Genomic DNA, 16,558 nt, shown 5'->3' on the forward strand with positions numbered 1-16,558 from the left:
GAGTGGGAGCACAGGTTTGAGACCCCTTGTGCAGGGCCAGCCCTACAGGGCGTCTGCTCTCCAGGGATTCCCCTCCCCACCCCATGACTTGAGAGGTTTCCTGGAGTCATAGAAAATCGAGAAGGAAAAATTAACTCACTGCAAAGGGAAAGAGTCAAGAGGTAAGGGAGACTCCAGCATCCCCAGAGCATTGCCCTTGTCTCACCCTCACCTGGTTCCAGGTGTTGTCCCAGACTTAGGGTGTCATCTCAGGGGTACCCCAAGCTCAGAATGGAAAGACTGATATAAGGGAAGAGGCAGCCCGATTGACATCTGTCTCTAAGGGGTTTTGATTCTCACGTGAGAATTAAAAAAGGAAGTGGAATTTATGTTGAGACATTCTTATCATCGAAATCTGGACCCATCCATTGCGACTGTTTGGAACAGCAGCAGAGGACGTGGGGGGTCTCTCTGGTGGCAACCCCTCTTCTCAGAAACTTCTGTTCTCTCTACTGCAGGAAATTGCCTGCACTCAACTGCTTTTCAGCTACAAAAATGTCAATTTCACTCAGATAAACCATGTTTGAAATATTAAAATGTCTTGGAAAATAGTCCCTACAATTATTTTTCATCTTTGAGTATAAAGTTTATTTTTCCCTTATATTCTTCAAAATCTAAGACTTATCTCCCTATTTGGTTATTGGTCACAATCTGCTAAGGTTTAACCCTCTGGGGGGACACATGAGAATCTAGAGTCAGAGGTTACTAGGAAAAGTGTAAAGATGTTGGAAACTTGCACTTAAGAATTAGCTTTAGAAAAGTGGATACATCCAAAATTAACAAGTAAATCATATATATTATTTCAATAGTCCCATTCTGCCGCAGACGCTGATCACTGTATAGTGTTTCTGCCTAAGAATTTATCTGTAAAAGCTGATGTGGAATTTGCATTATAATTATACTCAGAGCCTCATGGGTCCTTGTGGGTTAAATGGAAATGCAAAGAGCATCTAGTTAGGGAGGGGTTGGGGGCAAACCATCTGGCTTGTACCTACCTTGGTTAAAAATATGATCTTGCAAAAAATGTGCAAGATATTCTGTATCAGGCCACTGGGGAAGAAAACCTGAGATCCAGCATATGGTGCCACATGATCTGGTGAAACCAATATGATGCTATTCCACACTCCCTCCCTGCAGTACAACCTCGACTCTCTATTTTTGATGGCTTCCAATCTCGTCCTCCTTCATCCTGTGCTCTCTTCAGAAGCAGGCTTTGGACCTCCTCCTGGTGTGTCCGTGGAGTGCACGTGGCCTCTCACTCTTGTCTTGTCCTTCTCTCCCTCCCCTGACATCCTTTTTTGATTCAGGACCCTGGTCACTGCAGCTCCTGCTCTGACCACTGTAACTGTCAGCACCTCATATTTCCGGGGTTTGAAATTTAGTTTGAATAACCAGGCTTTGGCTTGCTTCACCCTGGATGAATTACCATCTTTTGCAGCCTTAGGAGTCCTCATCTCCCGATCCCCGACAGGGACCTTGCCAGCACCCAAGGGGAGCAGCCGGTGGAAAGTATACTGGGCAAGTGAAATATGAACTAAGGTAACCTCTCCCTTTACTGCAGCATCCTTTAATCAGAATGGTCGCCATCACTTTCTGAAGATGTTGGCTCTTTGGAGAACACTTTTCACAAGCTAAACTCACAGAAACTTTCCAGCTATACTCCTCCTTGTGATTTTCTTTCCTGGATTGAGGCCCACTTCCCTAAAGGAAGTTATTCAGGAAGATGTAAAACAAAATCAACTTATATAATAATGCAGAGTGAGCCTTAATTTCTCATCTCTGTTTTTATAAATTCTTTCACAAGGATTTATTCTACTATTTTTTTTGGGGGGGTGGGCTAGGTTGGTAATTACAGTTTGAGGGAAAGAAAACCTGAAAATAATTTGACTTTAAATCAATGATGCATGTAGAAACATCAATTGCACATTTTTGCACGTTTTAACTACTTCATTTTTGCTTTACTTCTTTTTATTTAATCATCACCTTTCTTAACATCGAAGAGTTAAATAAGATATAAGAACTTTTCCCTTAGGAGAAAACTACCGCATAGGATACTGAGATGTTAAGCGTGAGAATGGCCTTAGAGCTAAGCCCGTGCTGGGGGCCCAACTCCAGGGTAGACGCCCCATCAGAGGTGCATGGGAGCAGTGATGCTCTGATGTCACATGTTGTGTGAGTGAGGACCTCCTCCCCAACCCGCCCACACCAGGCGTCAAGTCTACAGCTTTCACTGGTATTTCAGAGCAACCTATGACCCGCAAAGTTTAAAAACCACTGATCTAAAACTTTGGACTTGCAGATGAGGGCTCTGGGACACAGAAGCATTAAGTGGAGGTAGGACTGGGGTCTGTCTCTGGGCTTGTCAGTATTCCATCAACCCAAGGATGTATGATCAAGTAGAAAACCTACAGCATATAGGGAGGTAGAAGGATCTGTGCTCTGTCTCTCCATTTTAGCTGTCTAATGTTGGGCAAATTCACTTAAAAGCCTTAGCCCGAGTCGTCTCTTTACTGTGTAAATGAAGATAATAATGATAACACCCCCTTTAAAGAGCTGTTCTGAGGATCAAGAAGACACTGTGTGTGAAAACGAACTAGGAGCTTCTAACCCTCCAGGAAAGAATCATCTTATGAATCATCTTGGTTTTCAAACCCCATTTAGATATGAGAAAACTGAGGTCAGAAGCTACATAACCAGGCCCTATGCCTTCTGAGTCCTGAACACCGGGCCCTGGCAGGCAGCTCCCAGCCTTCCCTGCTTATTTCATTCGCTTCTGTTCCCCGAGGAGCTTCTCTTGTTCACGTCATTAGAGAATGGAGGAAGGATGCTGGTTCATGGATACTCTTTAACATGTGTTTTTTGTCCTTGTCATATTGACTCAACCTGCAGATATCTCTGCCAGAAACATGCAATTGCTTCTTTGTCTAAAGATTTCATATTGATCTTAATCTAATTAGCTGGTTTGAACTACGGTTTGTGTCAAGATTCCTGTCTTGATCTAATGAGGTACTGTAGTTGAAGCCGTGTGGATCTGAAATCATAATTCCTGGTGTGCAGAAGCTTTTCCTGTTGGGGTTGGGGCAATGGATGGAGACATTTTTTAACAGTGCACACCAATGGCGTAAGCACGTCTGCCACCTTGGCTCTAAAATCGTCTAGAAATGCCACTGGACTTGAAGCCAGAAATGCCCGTGACCTCAAACCTTGGCTCTTCACTTTCAAGCTGTGTGTCCTTAGGTCAGTGAGTTAATCTATTTAAACCTCATTTTCCTTACCTGCAAAATAGGCATGGTTCTGAGGATTAAGTGATGGGAGAGCATGTTAGGCAGCTACTACAGATAGAGCCCTGGTTTAGTACCTGGCACATGGTAGCTCGAACCTTCTTCTCTTTCCTTTTCTCACTTGCCTATTCTTTTCAAGTTAGGCTGAGAAAGAAGATTTCACCCCTCCCTCCCTCCCTTCCTTCCTTCTTTCAGTTTTCAATCTCACACATGATTCCCTGAAGTATATTCACCAAACATGGTCAGCAAATGCCAAACAGGGCTGGACACACAGTCGCATTTATGAGGAGGGTCAAAGTGGGTGATGTTCCAGGCTGAGAAGAGCGAAAGCAAAGCCAGAGGATTGTCTAAAGCCTGGACTTGAAGAAACAGTAGAGAACATAGGGCCAAATATAGGTGAGCTGGCGAATCTCAGTCAGTAAGACAAGTGTGAGCAGGACCCTGAAGGGCTGCCCCGAGGCAGGTGCGGATTCTGGACATCCCACCACCTCTGCACCTTTCCCATGGGCATAATTCTCCCTGGGGAGAATTGTAGTGACTTACAACTTTGCTGGTCAGACAACTCTTCCTTATTCGTTATTATACACAGTGAGCATTTTGCCTGAATTCGTTTTCTGCTCTCCTGCTCTGCTGTTCTGCCCTGGGCTCTAGAGCCTTAGAGTTAATTAATGGTTAGTGTTGCCTTTTGAATTCAGATGAGCTTTCCAGCAGGTTGCCTCTGTAGAGATAGAGAACACTTTCTCTTTTTTGTCTTTCTTCCTTCCTTGATTTTTTTTCTCTCTTGCTTTATCATCAGGTCTTGAAAATAGTAGGTCGGCATTTATTTTCTAGCTTCAAAGATTGGTTTTGAACTTCGGTTTACTTTTCCACGGAACCCTGAAGGTTTTGCAGATATGAGGAGCAATGCCATGATGTTGTAGAAACCCAGTTTTGAATTCTGGCAAGTTTGTGAACAAAGCCCATAGCTATTAACTTGTCATGAAAGCCCCTGTCTTGAGAAAGTTCCCTCATCTCCTTCTGCAGGTGTAGGATGCTATTAATTATATTGATTTTTAGGAAGTATAAGTGTTATTTCTTAAGATCATAATTAGGGTAAACGTTAATGTCAGTGTCATTAACCACTCCCATCTTTACCCTAAGATAAATGAAATGTTTGGTGTAGTTGAATTTACGGGATGTAATCAATTGCTGACAACATAATCAAGACATGTAAGTTGACATTTTAAAAAATGTTAAACATTTTGACAATTGACTTCCAAAATCTTCAGAGCTAGAGAAGTTGTAGAATTAAAATAAAAAACAAGCAGAAAATAACAAACTAAAAGCACAGGTATTCCAACATACAGATTTGTCTTCCTTTCAGTAATCTGTGTTATTTCTATTATAACCACATAGTGCCTATATGGCTCACGTGTCATCTTCTGAAAAGCCTAAAGTTAGCATGGAGTGAAATTTGGGGAGGGAGGCACAGCTCACTTACCTCAAAGTAGTTCCATGCATTAGAAATCACCACCATTAACAGCCTTCTTTGTATTAATGCATTGTCTCCAGGAGGTCACAGATATACCAACACATTAGAACCAAGGTCCATCAAATTCCCTAGGAGACTGGACCAAGGTGGGAGAGAATACCAAGGCCAAACCTCTCCCACGCCAAACCTTTTGAAATGACAAATATGTAGTATTTTTAAAAGAACAAATTACTGCACTTACATAGAAACAAGAGGCAGAAAACCACAGTCCAAAACACCCTGCAGGTGACATGTAGCATGCCTTATTCCAATGCCGTGGATAGAAACACTTCTGGCACTGCAGTGTAAGCTCCTGGTGTAGGCTGTGTAATTATCTGCTTCTGTGTTTCCCCTCCATTTCCAAATCCCCCATCTGGTGCCTTAAGTAAGCAGTGCTCCAAACACTTCTTCACATTTTGCCCAAAGCTGCCCTGACGACTAGCCTCGGTCCTTTACCCCTGGAAACTAACTTTACAATGAGTTTTCTCCTCGGCCCATCCTTGGTCTACAAGGATCTCCTCCTGCGTCTGTATTTCCTAAGTATTCACTAACTTACCTTGTCCCTGGATTGGCTACTGGGACTTTGGGTGTGAGATGTTCTTGGGAATCCCAAAGCTAATAAAGAAGCACAATACAGAGAACCTGCCAGAGTGGGGTTAATCTCACTCTGAAACAGGTATCAATAAACTTCCCCGTTCTGCAAAGGAGCTGATATGGCCCTCCGAGTTTGGGAGCCTCGGTTAGTTTTGCAAAATGTGTCTCTGGTTGTTCATTATCTGTGGTTGTCCAGCACGTGCCGTGAGGCTAGTAATGAGCTGGCCGGAAAGAAATCAACTGCTGCTGAGCGAAGGCTGGTCTGCTCTGTAACTGCAGAGGCTACAAGTTCCTAGACGGTTCAGCATCACTGCAGCTCCGTGGGCTCTCCACTGTCTCCAAGCTCCAGTGCCCCCTGACTCACGCACGCATGCGCAGCCTGAACTTCTGGCCCGTCAGCCTTGCGCTGTTCATGGCACTGCACCCAGCCCGCCCTCCGGCCATCGTCCTAGATTCTCTTCTCTGCCTCTGTCCTCTCTTCAGCCAGTCTTCAAACTACTGCTCAGGCCTTTGCTAAACCCCTTCCTCTTTTCCCATCTACCACGCCCTTGAATCAGAGGACATCTCTTCTCACATGGTTCCAAAGCCAGTTAACTGGCTCCATGCCTTTCTTCTTTCCCCTTAAATTAATTCCCCAAACTGCATTCAGGATAATCTTCCTAAAAGGCAAATTGACTTAAAATCTTGCAGTGGCCCTCTATGGCCCTCAAAGCTGAGTGTTTGGTTTCGTCCCATCTCCTGCAGTAGCCCAGATCAAGTTTCACACTGGAGTAATACTCAGGGTGGCTTCCTGTGCATACACACACACACACACACACACACACACACACTCTTTCATGTGCCTGTATCTGGCTCACGTTGTTCTCTTTATTTATACCCCCTTCCCTGCCCCCCAATACCTTCCCCTGACAAAAAACAAAACAAAACAAAAAAATCACATTTATAATCTATTTCCTCCTTTGAGACTCCAATAAGTTGTTCAGTCCGCCAGAAAGTCTTCCCTGAACCCCACGGGATGAGATCCCCTTGTCTGAGTTTTCATAGCACCGTGTTTATTTATGAATGTAACACATGCTATTCTATAAGTGAATTATTTGTTGACACTTTTGTGTACTGTGAGCTCCTCCGGGTCAAGTTGTATTTCAGATACTTTGGAATTTCCAGAACCGATCATAGTGGCTGCATGGAAGATACTCTGAATATTTTGCTGAAGCGAAGCAAAAGAAATTTTTTTTTTAACCAGTCTTCTGCACGGTCACATCTTGTTCTATAATGTTGGAGGTTACAAAGTGAGTGAAATCTCTTACAGGGATTATTTCACTTGACCATCATACAATCCTATGAAGTAGAACGACCTGAGAATCCAGGAGCAGACATGGGGATCTTGGCACCAACCTGTACCAGACACCAGGCTGTGTACTTGACATCTGCCATCTCTAACCTTCAGGATAAGCCAGTGAGGTCATTTTGCATTGTACAGGGAGGAAACTCAGATGCAACCTTACCCGAAGCCACCAAACTTGTGAACGCCAAAGCCAGCTGTAACTCACAGCTCTTCTGACTTCTGCCCCTATGCCCTTTGTCTCACCAATATCGTGCATTTCACTCCATTTCTCTCTCATTCAGTGTGCTTAGGGAAAATCCTTAACCAGTTCATCCACATGACAAAAGCCAGTAAGTCTGATTGAGTTTGTGTTACTTTGGGGCTAATAAGCCAAATAAAAGATGGGTTACAATGGATAAGAAGCCAGCCAGCAAGGAGAAAATACATGTTTTGATTTCTCCCACAAAGAGTCATTTCCCAGGGTATGTGACAGCTAGCTCACGGACAGGATGCCAGCCCTTCCCATTGATGGATTCCTCCCATAGGCAATAAATAATCTTTCCAGGACATCCCAATAATACCTGAAGCATGTGGCATGTCATTATGCATATTGCCACTGGTCTCCAAATGCTGGGATGGAAAGTGATGTGTAATTCCATTAATCAGGAGTTTACTGGTATCTGTTAGCAGGGTTAGAACTGAGAAAAAGAAAAATTTTCCCATAATCAAAAAGCACTGAATTGAAGACCAAGCTGTGCATAGAACTATATCAGGAACAGAGTAGAAGAGTTGAGTGAAAGCAGGTCTATGATCACTAGCTTAGCAATTGTTCAGGATAGATATCATTAATCCAGGTGACTGTATAGAGAATTTATCAATAAATCAATAACAAAACACACATTCTGAATACTGAATGCATTAGATAGCAATCCTGGATTTACTGTATACTTGTAAGAAGCCCACATTTGAGATTGGGGAATGTCCTGTAAATGTTTAATGGAGATGTAAAGTGCAACCATGGAGCTGTACACATAGCAGTTTCCTCTGCTGGCCCGGCATGTCTTACTTGTACAGGGTACCACTACATGTATTGCCTCGCTGGATTCTCATAAGAGTCTTGAGATACGGGGAGGACATAAACTATTACCCTCTCTTTCCAGATGATAAAAATAGTGTCCTAGCAGTGGTTGAATTATTTGCCAAACCTGCAGACAGGTGAGTGATGGAGCTGTCTTGAGAGCTATGGCTTGTGTCTCCTCTCAGCGTACCTTTTCAGCTTCCACAGGTTGCCTCCCTCAAGGAATAAGCTGCTCTCAGGCAGTTAGGGCAGCACGACATTATGGGACACTGAAGTTTTTGGATTGTGGAAGATGCCTGGTGCATTTGTGAGGAGTGGGAGACTTCAGAGACGGTCTTCTCCCTGCTTCCATGTGGAACCAACACACCTCAGGCACCTCAAGGGATGGTCATGCTAGAGCATCAGGAGATGTCACCCTTGTCAGGGATGTGGGAGATGGGCACCTTTAGACTCACCTGTGGAGGAAGTGTCTCCTTCTGGGAGCCCAAGAAGCCCCAGACACCAATTTCAGGGAATTAGAGGTCAAAGAAGCAACATGGCAGCCAGATGTGGGCAGTGATGCAGAGAAAGACCACAGTCCCTAGACTTAGATTACAACTATGACTATTTTCTCAGAAGTTTGATGCAGGAAAAATGTGTGAAAAGTGCCACCAGCCAGAGCTTGGTGATCCTAAGGCTCCTTTCTAAACCCATTGATCCTCTTTTATACACGAGGATTGCACCAGAGCTCCCCACCCACCTCTTCCAGGAATCGCTTTATGATTCAGATGGAAAGAACTGAACAAGCTTCAAGTAGGCAATTTGAAGGGAAAAATGGATGATACAAATATAAAAAATAGATTAAAATACATGTGAAAACAAAGAAAATCACAATATTCAGAAAACCTAAGGGAAATACGGCCTTAAAGGGTCATTTTTGTTCAAGAACTAAGCTATTATTATATTTTTCTTTTTTTGGGGGGTAAACTTCATTTTTACCCTTTAAAATATGTGGCGTGATAAAAAGAAACAAAATTGAGTTATTTGTAGTGAGGTGGATGGACATACGGTCTGTCATACAGAGTGAAGTAAGTCAGAAACAGAAAAACAAATACCAGTATGCTAACACATATATATGGAATCTAAAAAAAAAAAAAGATTCTGAAGAACCCAGGGGCAGGACAGGAATAAAGATGCAGATGTAGAGAAAGGACTTGAGGACACGGGTGGGGGTGAAGGGGAAGCTGAGACGAAGTGAGAGAAGCATCAACACACATACACTACCAAATGTAAACTAGATAGTCAGTGTGAAGCAGCTGCATAGCACAGGGAGATAAGCTCGGTGCTTTGTGACCAACTAGAGGGGTGGGATAGGGAGGGTGGGAGGGCGATGCAAGAGGGAGGGGATATGGGGATATATGTATACATAGCTGGTTCACTTTGTGATACAACAGAAACTAACACAACATTGTAAAGCAATTATACTCCAATAAAGATGCAAAAATAAATAACAAGAAAAAAATAAAATATGTGGCATGAAAGTATATTGATTCTGAAATTTTGATTTTCCATTAGTAACTATTGGCAACAGATATTTTTGGATATTTGCTGTTTTGATTTGTTTTGTTTTATACACCTCTATCTGACTCCAGAAAATCTGAGAGTCCTTAGAGAAGACTGCACAAGCAGATACCCTATGAGTGCCTGCAGGGCAGCAACATAAACTCTGGTTAATCATCGTTACTATGATTTTATTTGTGCTGATATTATAGTAAGGTTTTGGATAAAAACCATATGACCCAGCAATCCCACTACTGGGCATATACCCAGAGAAAACCATAATTCAAAAAGAACCATGTACCAAAATGTTCATTGCAGCTCTGTTTACAATAGCCAGGAGATGGAAACAACCTAAGTGTCCATCATCAGATGAATGAATAAAGAAGATGTGGCACATATATACAATGGAATATTACCCAGCCATAAAGGAAACGAAATTGAGCTATTTGTAATGAGGTGGATGGACCTAGAGTCTGTCATACAGAGTGAAGTAAGTCAGAAAGAGAAAGACAAATACCGTATGCTAACACATATATATAGAATCTAAGGGGAAAAAAATGTCATAAAGAACCTAGGGGTAAGACAGGAATAAAGACACAGACCTACTAGAGAATGGATTTGAGGATATGGGGAGGGGGAAGGGTAAGCTGTGACAAAGTGAGAGAGTGGCATGGACATATATACAGTACCAAACATAAAATAGATAGCTAGTGGGAAGCAGCCGCATAGCACAGGGAGATCAGCTCCGTGCTTTGTGACCACCTAGAGGGGTGGGATAGGGAGGGTGGTAGGGAGGGAGACGCAAGAGGGAAGAGATATGGGAACATATGTACATGTATAACCGATTCACTTTGTTATAAAGCAGAAACTAACACACCATTGTAAAGCAATTATACTCCAATAAAGATGTAAAAAAATATATATATGTGTGTGTGTATGTGTGTAAATAAATATATACATATGTGTGTATATATGCATGCATATAATATATAGTTTTATGTATAGTTGTATATATGCACATATACACATACATGTATAAACACACATATATATACCTGTATATGATGTGTGTGTATAACTATAGGTATGTGCTTACTTTAGAAATATTTGTGTTTTGTTTAAGCTAATATTTTCAATAAATACTTTCCCAACATCATCAAAAATTTCCAAAACATTTGAATATATGCCATAACCAATTTACATGTTTTTAATCTTGTCACCTTATTTCATAGTGATTTTTATGCATTCTTATTATTTCTTCTTTTTTATATTTTGCTTTATAAACTATGTATTGATTGTTTTATTTTACCTTATAATTGGGAAGACTCAAGTATCATCTGAATTACTATATTCAGGAGTTATATTTAAATTTCCCTGAAATTTCTGAAGGTATATTTCTGTTATAAGTAAAATTCAAAATGAAATTTTATTTCAAATTCCCTAATGAATTTGGGAATTAGATAACGAATTGGGTATTCTTAGTGTCCTTCTTCCACTTATACATTCTACTAATAGGGTTTGGTATTTTGAACTCATGTTGATATTGTTAATTATTATTTCCATATGTTTTATAAGAATAAATTCTGGGCACCTACAGTTATGTTTATAACCAGATTCAAAACTCGTAGATTTATATTTAACTATTTTCAATGCTTATAGAAATTCTTATCATTTTACTTTTCCATTCTTAAGTCTTTAATTTTTATATTTATTTTGTGATTAAAATGTCTTTAAGTAATTTTAAAGAACAGTATAGTATTGTTTGTTTGAGTTCTGGAATAGCGTAACAAGTTTTCCTGTTACTTGGGTATGTGATTTTCATTGTTTATAATTAACCTGGATCTTGAAAGATGAGAAGTTTGAACAGATAGACCATGGAGGCAGAAGGAAGAATGTCTACAGAGGAAAGGGCTGGGAAGGAAGCATGGTCTTGTGGACAATGGCAAGAGGCTGGTGTGAGCCAATCATTTCAGGGCACTCAGAAAGGAAGGCTGTCATCTGAGGACACAGTTGTTTGTGGTGTTTTTTACACAGGGTGAAAGGATTTGGACTTCAGCTTTTCCATTTATTTTCCTTTAATTTCTCTGCTTTTTTGGGTAGTTTTTATAGTATACATTATATGTACATAGTAGTAAATGTCTAAGTTTTAGAAAAATAATTTATTTATTTTTGGCTGCATTGGGTCTTCATTGCTGCTTACGTTCTTTCTCTAGTTGTGGCGAGCGGGGGCTACTCTTCGTTGTGGTACGCAGGCTTCTCATTGTGGTGGCTTCTCTTGTTACGATGCACGGGCTCTAGTTGCGTGGGCTCTAGCAGTTGTGGCCCTCAGGCTTAGTTGCTCCGCGACATGTGGGATCTTCCCGGACCAGGGATTGAAACTGTGTCCCCTGCATTGGCAGGCAGATTCCTAACCACTGCAACACCAGGGAAGCCCTAAATGTCTAATTTATAAAAAGATATAAATGCACATATTATGCATGCTCAAAAAATGTGTTTAACAGCAGTGACACCAAATTTTAAAAACACTGTTTTAAAAGATGAAACTCAGGATCAGGAATGACATGACAGCCCTGTGGGAGGAGCACATCCTCCAGCAGCTCTTTGGAGGATGAAACAGTCAGGGAGGAAGACCAGAGGCCAGGAGATGTACTGGGAGGTCTTTGGAGGAGAGTTACGGGTTCATATGATTTCCCTAGCAGGAGCTGACTTGTAGCTGGGTCAGCCCTGTTGCAGCATTTCAAAGAGATAGTTAAGTCTGTAACAATTAAAAATAAAACTAGGGGTAGCCTTAAGGGGCTACATGACACCTTCAGAAGCCTGTTCCTCCCAGTGGCTGTCACACAAGCCAGAGTGCATCTTCCTTCCACTTTGCAGGGTGACCTTGGACCCTGACCACACTGGGCCCTGAACATCAAGGGTTTTTATCACTCAGTGCATCGTAGATTATTGGATGAACAAAAGCCAGATATTAACCTGCCTTGGTTATTATTTATGAGAGAAATGAACTTGTTTTCTGGGGGTGCCCTTACCCTGCTGGCATCCTTGAGCTCTGCCAGCTGGCTTCACTATGGTGCCCAATCCAGGGTCTAGAATGATACAGTGATAGGTGTGGGAGGTAAGGGGGCTGCTACCAATATGTGTACACATGAAACTCGTTATCCTGGAGTAAGCTTTTACTGAGCTGGGTGCTCTGGAAACAATAATCTGCTAAAGGAAATGTCACAAAAATCCCTCTTGTGCTTCCCTTGCATTCTGAAACATTTCCAGACAGTGGGGTTGATGATCAAGGACCAAAGGAAGACCTGTTCACCACTTGAATCAAGTGTCTAATACTTTTGAAATGTGACCATTCAACCAAGTGAACTTGATGCCATAGTCCTGCCAATAAACATGGATTAATGTCCCACCTGTGTTGGCAAGTGTAGACTGTCATATTTACAAGGCTCTTTGGAATAGCTTTTGCTATTTGACCTGTAGGAATTTTTGAAATATCTACCCCTGGTCCTTCACACAAACAGTACCAACACAATTCCTATAAAATATATGCTACATTTTCCATATTTATTCAAATATAATGGAATATTATTCAGCCATGAAAAAGAAAGGAAATCCTGCCACTTGAGACAGTACGGATGAACCTGAAGGATATTGTACTAAGTGAAATAAAGACAAATACGCTATGGGTATCATTTAGATGTGGAATTTAAAAAAAAAGTTGAGCTCACAGAAACAGACAGTAGAAAGGTGGCTGCCAGGGGTTGGGGGGTGGGGGAGATGGGGAGAGGTTGGTCAAAGGAAACAAACTTTTTTATAAGATTGATAAGTTCTGAGTATCTGGTGTACAGCATGGTGACTACAGCTAACAACACTTTATTATATATTTGAAATTTGCTAAGAAAGTAAATCTTAAGAGTTCTCACCCTGCAAAGAAGGTAACTGTGTGAGGTGATGACTGTGTTAATTAACTTGATTGTGGTAATCATTTCACAGTGTAGACAAATCTCAAAGCATCACATTGAATACTTGAAATATATGCAAAGTTATTTGTCAATTATACCTCAATAAACCTGAGGGGAACAGAAAAGTGAATAATGTAAGAATTAAGTCCTATTTAGCTTGAATGCATTGAAAAATTCCTCCATATACTACCATGAAATTTTAATTTTCTGTTTTACAATGAAGGAGAGGAGCTAATATTTTTGATCTATTGATGTCTTGCTGTGAATCTTGACCTTCACATAAGTCTTCTCTTTTACTCCACTTAAGATCTATTTTACAGATGGGAACAGTGAGGGTGAGATCGCACAATTAGTGAACAGTGAAAAATAAAAAAGACCTATTTTGCTTCAGAGCCTATAACTGTTCTACTCTAAAGCAACATGTCCTTTCAAAGAGGGTAGAGTGTTACTGAAGCAGCTATTTTGAAGGTGAAAATAGCAAATTGGTTTTTGTGTGACTGAAAAAAGCAGACTGATTTGATACATACCCTAAGAAATTCTGCAAAGTGAGAGGATTGATTCTTTTTTTTTTTGGAGTTGGGGCTCAAAGCATGGTGTTTTTTGTTTTTTTCTTTTTTTTGTCACACACACACACACACACACACACACACACACACACACACTGTATTTTATTTTTACAAGAGATAAATAGACTGACACCAAGCATTGTAAATGGATGACCACAACAAAAGCAACAATGATTGCAATTACCAAACAAAAACACACTCACACTGTGTCATAATACTGACATGCAGTCCAGTGAGAGGATTGATTCTTCTTTGCGTATATATGTATGCAACCCCTGACATAGCCTGACTTATAGTCTAACTGTGGTGATGCAACTCATGTGACCCTTCATCCTCCAAACGCATGAAAATGGCCAACTCTGAGTGCTTTCCCTCTTCTCCACCCCCCATGCCTCTACCCAGTAACCCCCAGGATGAGGCCTACAGATGCTCTGATGCAGCAACTCAGATGCCCAGCCCTATGGAGCAGGACCAAAGGTGATTTTCTTTTTTTAAAAGGCTAAAAACCCTTTAAGGGATTCTTCTGGCGTTTAAACAGTAGTTTATTCTGGCTTGCCATTTGTCAGCTGGTGCCATACACGGTGAGAACTACAAATTAGCTGAAACAAAACAGAGAATCATGACACACTGTGCGATGCTCTCTGGAATTTTGGAACAGACCGGTTTTCTGTTTTTTGGGGGGAAAATATTAGCGATCATAGAATCAATTATATTTAAGAAAATTAATTTAAAAATCTGTGCTTATACAATCCCCTTATAACCAGAGTCCTTGACTCAGGAATCATTTTGGGGCCCAATTCCTATTAGATCACTTAGGACAGAGTTGAACAGCTAGTCACAAAAGTAACAAACTAGGGAAATTTACTATTGTAATAATAAAAAATTGTCAGGAAAAAGATCCAGTTTCTCTTTAACTCTTCTTCTCTGATGTTCAGGACAGGAGAGCAGTAAACTTGCTCAGGAAGGAGCAGCAACAGACCTGATCCTTAATGGCCTGATTGGTGATGCCTCCTCTCTTGCTATTTGCAACCCTGTTATGCAGGGGTTACCCAGGCAACCCTCTCTAAATGGATGGGAAGGGGAAGCCTGCCACCCTCCCTGGGAGAATTTTCTGCTAGAAAATTTGAAAGTTCCCTCCTTCAGCTCTAAAGGGGGAAATAAACACCTGACACTTTCAGCCACAATCTAGTCAGGAAAATGGAAATGAAGCCAGTTATTTTAGCAGAGAGAATTTTAATATAATGAATTGGTCATACAGGTCTTGGAAGACTAAAAGGCAAAGGGGAACAGTGAGGTCTCACAGAGTTATTGAGGGAGAATTCCAGAAGCCCCTCGGAGGAAGCTTGGATAGAAGTGTGTCTGGGACCCGGGCCTTCTCGGGGGCAACTGGATGGTGTTGGGAAAAGTGAAAGGTGAAACCAACCAGCGCTGCCCAGATGAAGAACCCTTGTCCACTGTCGGGTGACACAGACATAAAAGGAAGCAGAGTAGGGTGGGTGAGTCCCTCCTCTTCTTCCTGCCTTCCCCTTGTACCCCTCATGGCCGAACCTCCGGGGAGCAGCTGGCAAAGGGACAGTGACCTTTCATAGGCCAGGCCCAGCATCAAGGTGTGGGCTGGGTTTGGATCCCAGAGACAATAGCTCGATAAACAACATGGGCTCTTTTGAGGTTCCGTGGCACTTTCTAGGCAGTTGTCAGTATTGATTGTGTTCTATGTCATATGAATTATGAATGAATAAGGAATTTAAGGGAAAGCTACCAATAAGTGATAACACTGTGGTTTATGGCAGTGGTGCCACCAGCTCTGTATCCCAGGTTTAATCATGTCCCAAAGCATAAACTTATTTTGTACCTACTGTGCAGTAGTCATTTACTAGATATTAGAAAGATGCATACCATATGGGATACGATCTTTTCCTTAAGAAGTTTTTATCCCAGTGAAGAGAGAGACAGAAGGGAAGAATGATGAGTCCAGCATTAGCCGTTATGATTTCATGTAACTACAGAACAAAGGCAGGCATCTTTTTGCTCTTTCTGCCATTTAACAGTTGTATGATCAGTAAACGTTGCTTAACTTTTCTAACTTGGTTTTTCCTGTGTAAAATGCGAATGTTAATATTGCCTCCTTCCATGGGTTATCATTTGGACGAAATAAGATAATCCATGGAAAGAGGTTGGTATAACGTCTGATCCCAGCGAGCCATCAATACATGTAAATTGTTTTCATTACCTTCATTCTCCTCTGTTCTTACGTCAGCTAATGCTGTTACTTACACCGAAGCCTATCAGACTTCCTAGGTGGCCCTCTCTCCATTTCCCCACAAGTCCAATTAGTCATCAAGTACGGTACTTTTCAGAAATCTCCGACTCCTTCATTCCATTAGCACGTTGTCGTCACATCTTACCGTCTGTGTGGTTAAGGACTGCTCACCTCTGAACACTGCTTTTCCCCAATCCATGCTTTTCTCTGCTGCCAGCCTGATCTTTACAACTGGATCATTTCCTTCTTGTGCTTTGAAAAATTACACAGCTCTCCATCTTGATAGATTAATTTTCACACTTTATCATTTGGTAAACGTGTACTCAATCCAGTTGCTGCCTACTTTTCTGGCTAGAGACCCTGTCACTTTTGTCCACACATCCAGGGAGTACATGGCAACCCTTGAAC

Source organism: Phocoena phocoena, chromosome 19 (assembly GCF_963924675.1).
Source record: "Phocoena phocoena chromosome 19, mPhoPho1.1, whole genome shotgun sequence".
In the NCBI taxonomy this organism is placed as follows: domain Eukaryota; kingdom Metazoa; phylum Chordata; class Mammalia; order Artiodactyla; family Phocoenidae; genus Phocoena; species Phocoena phocoena.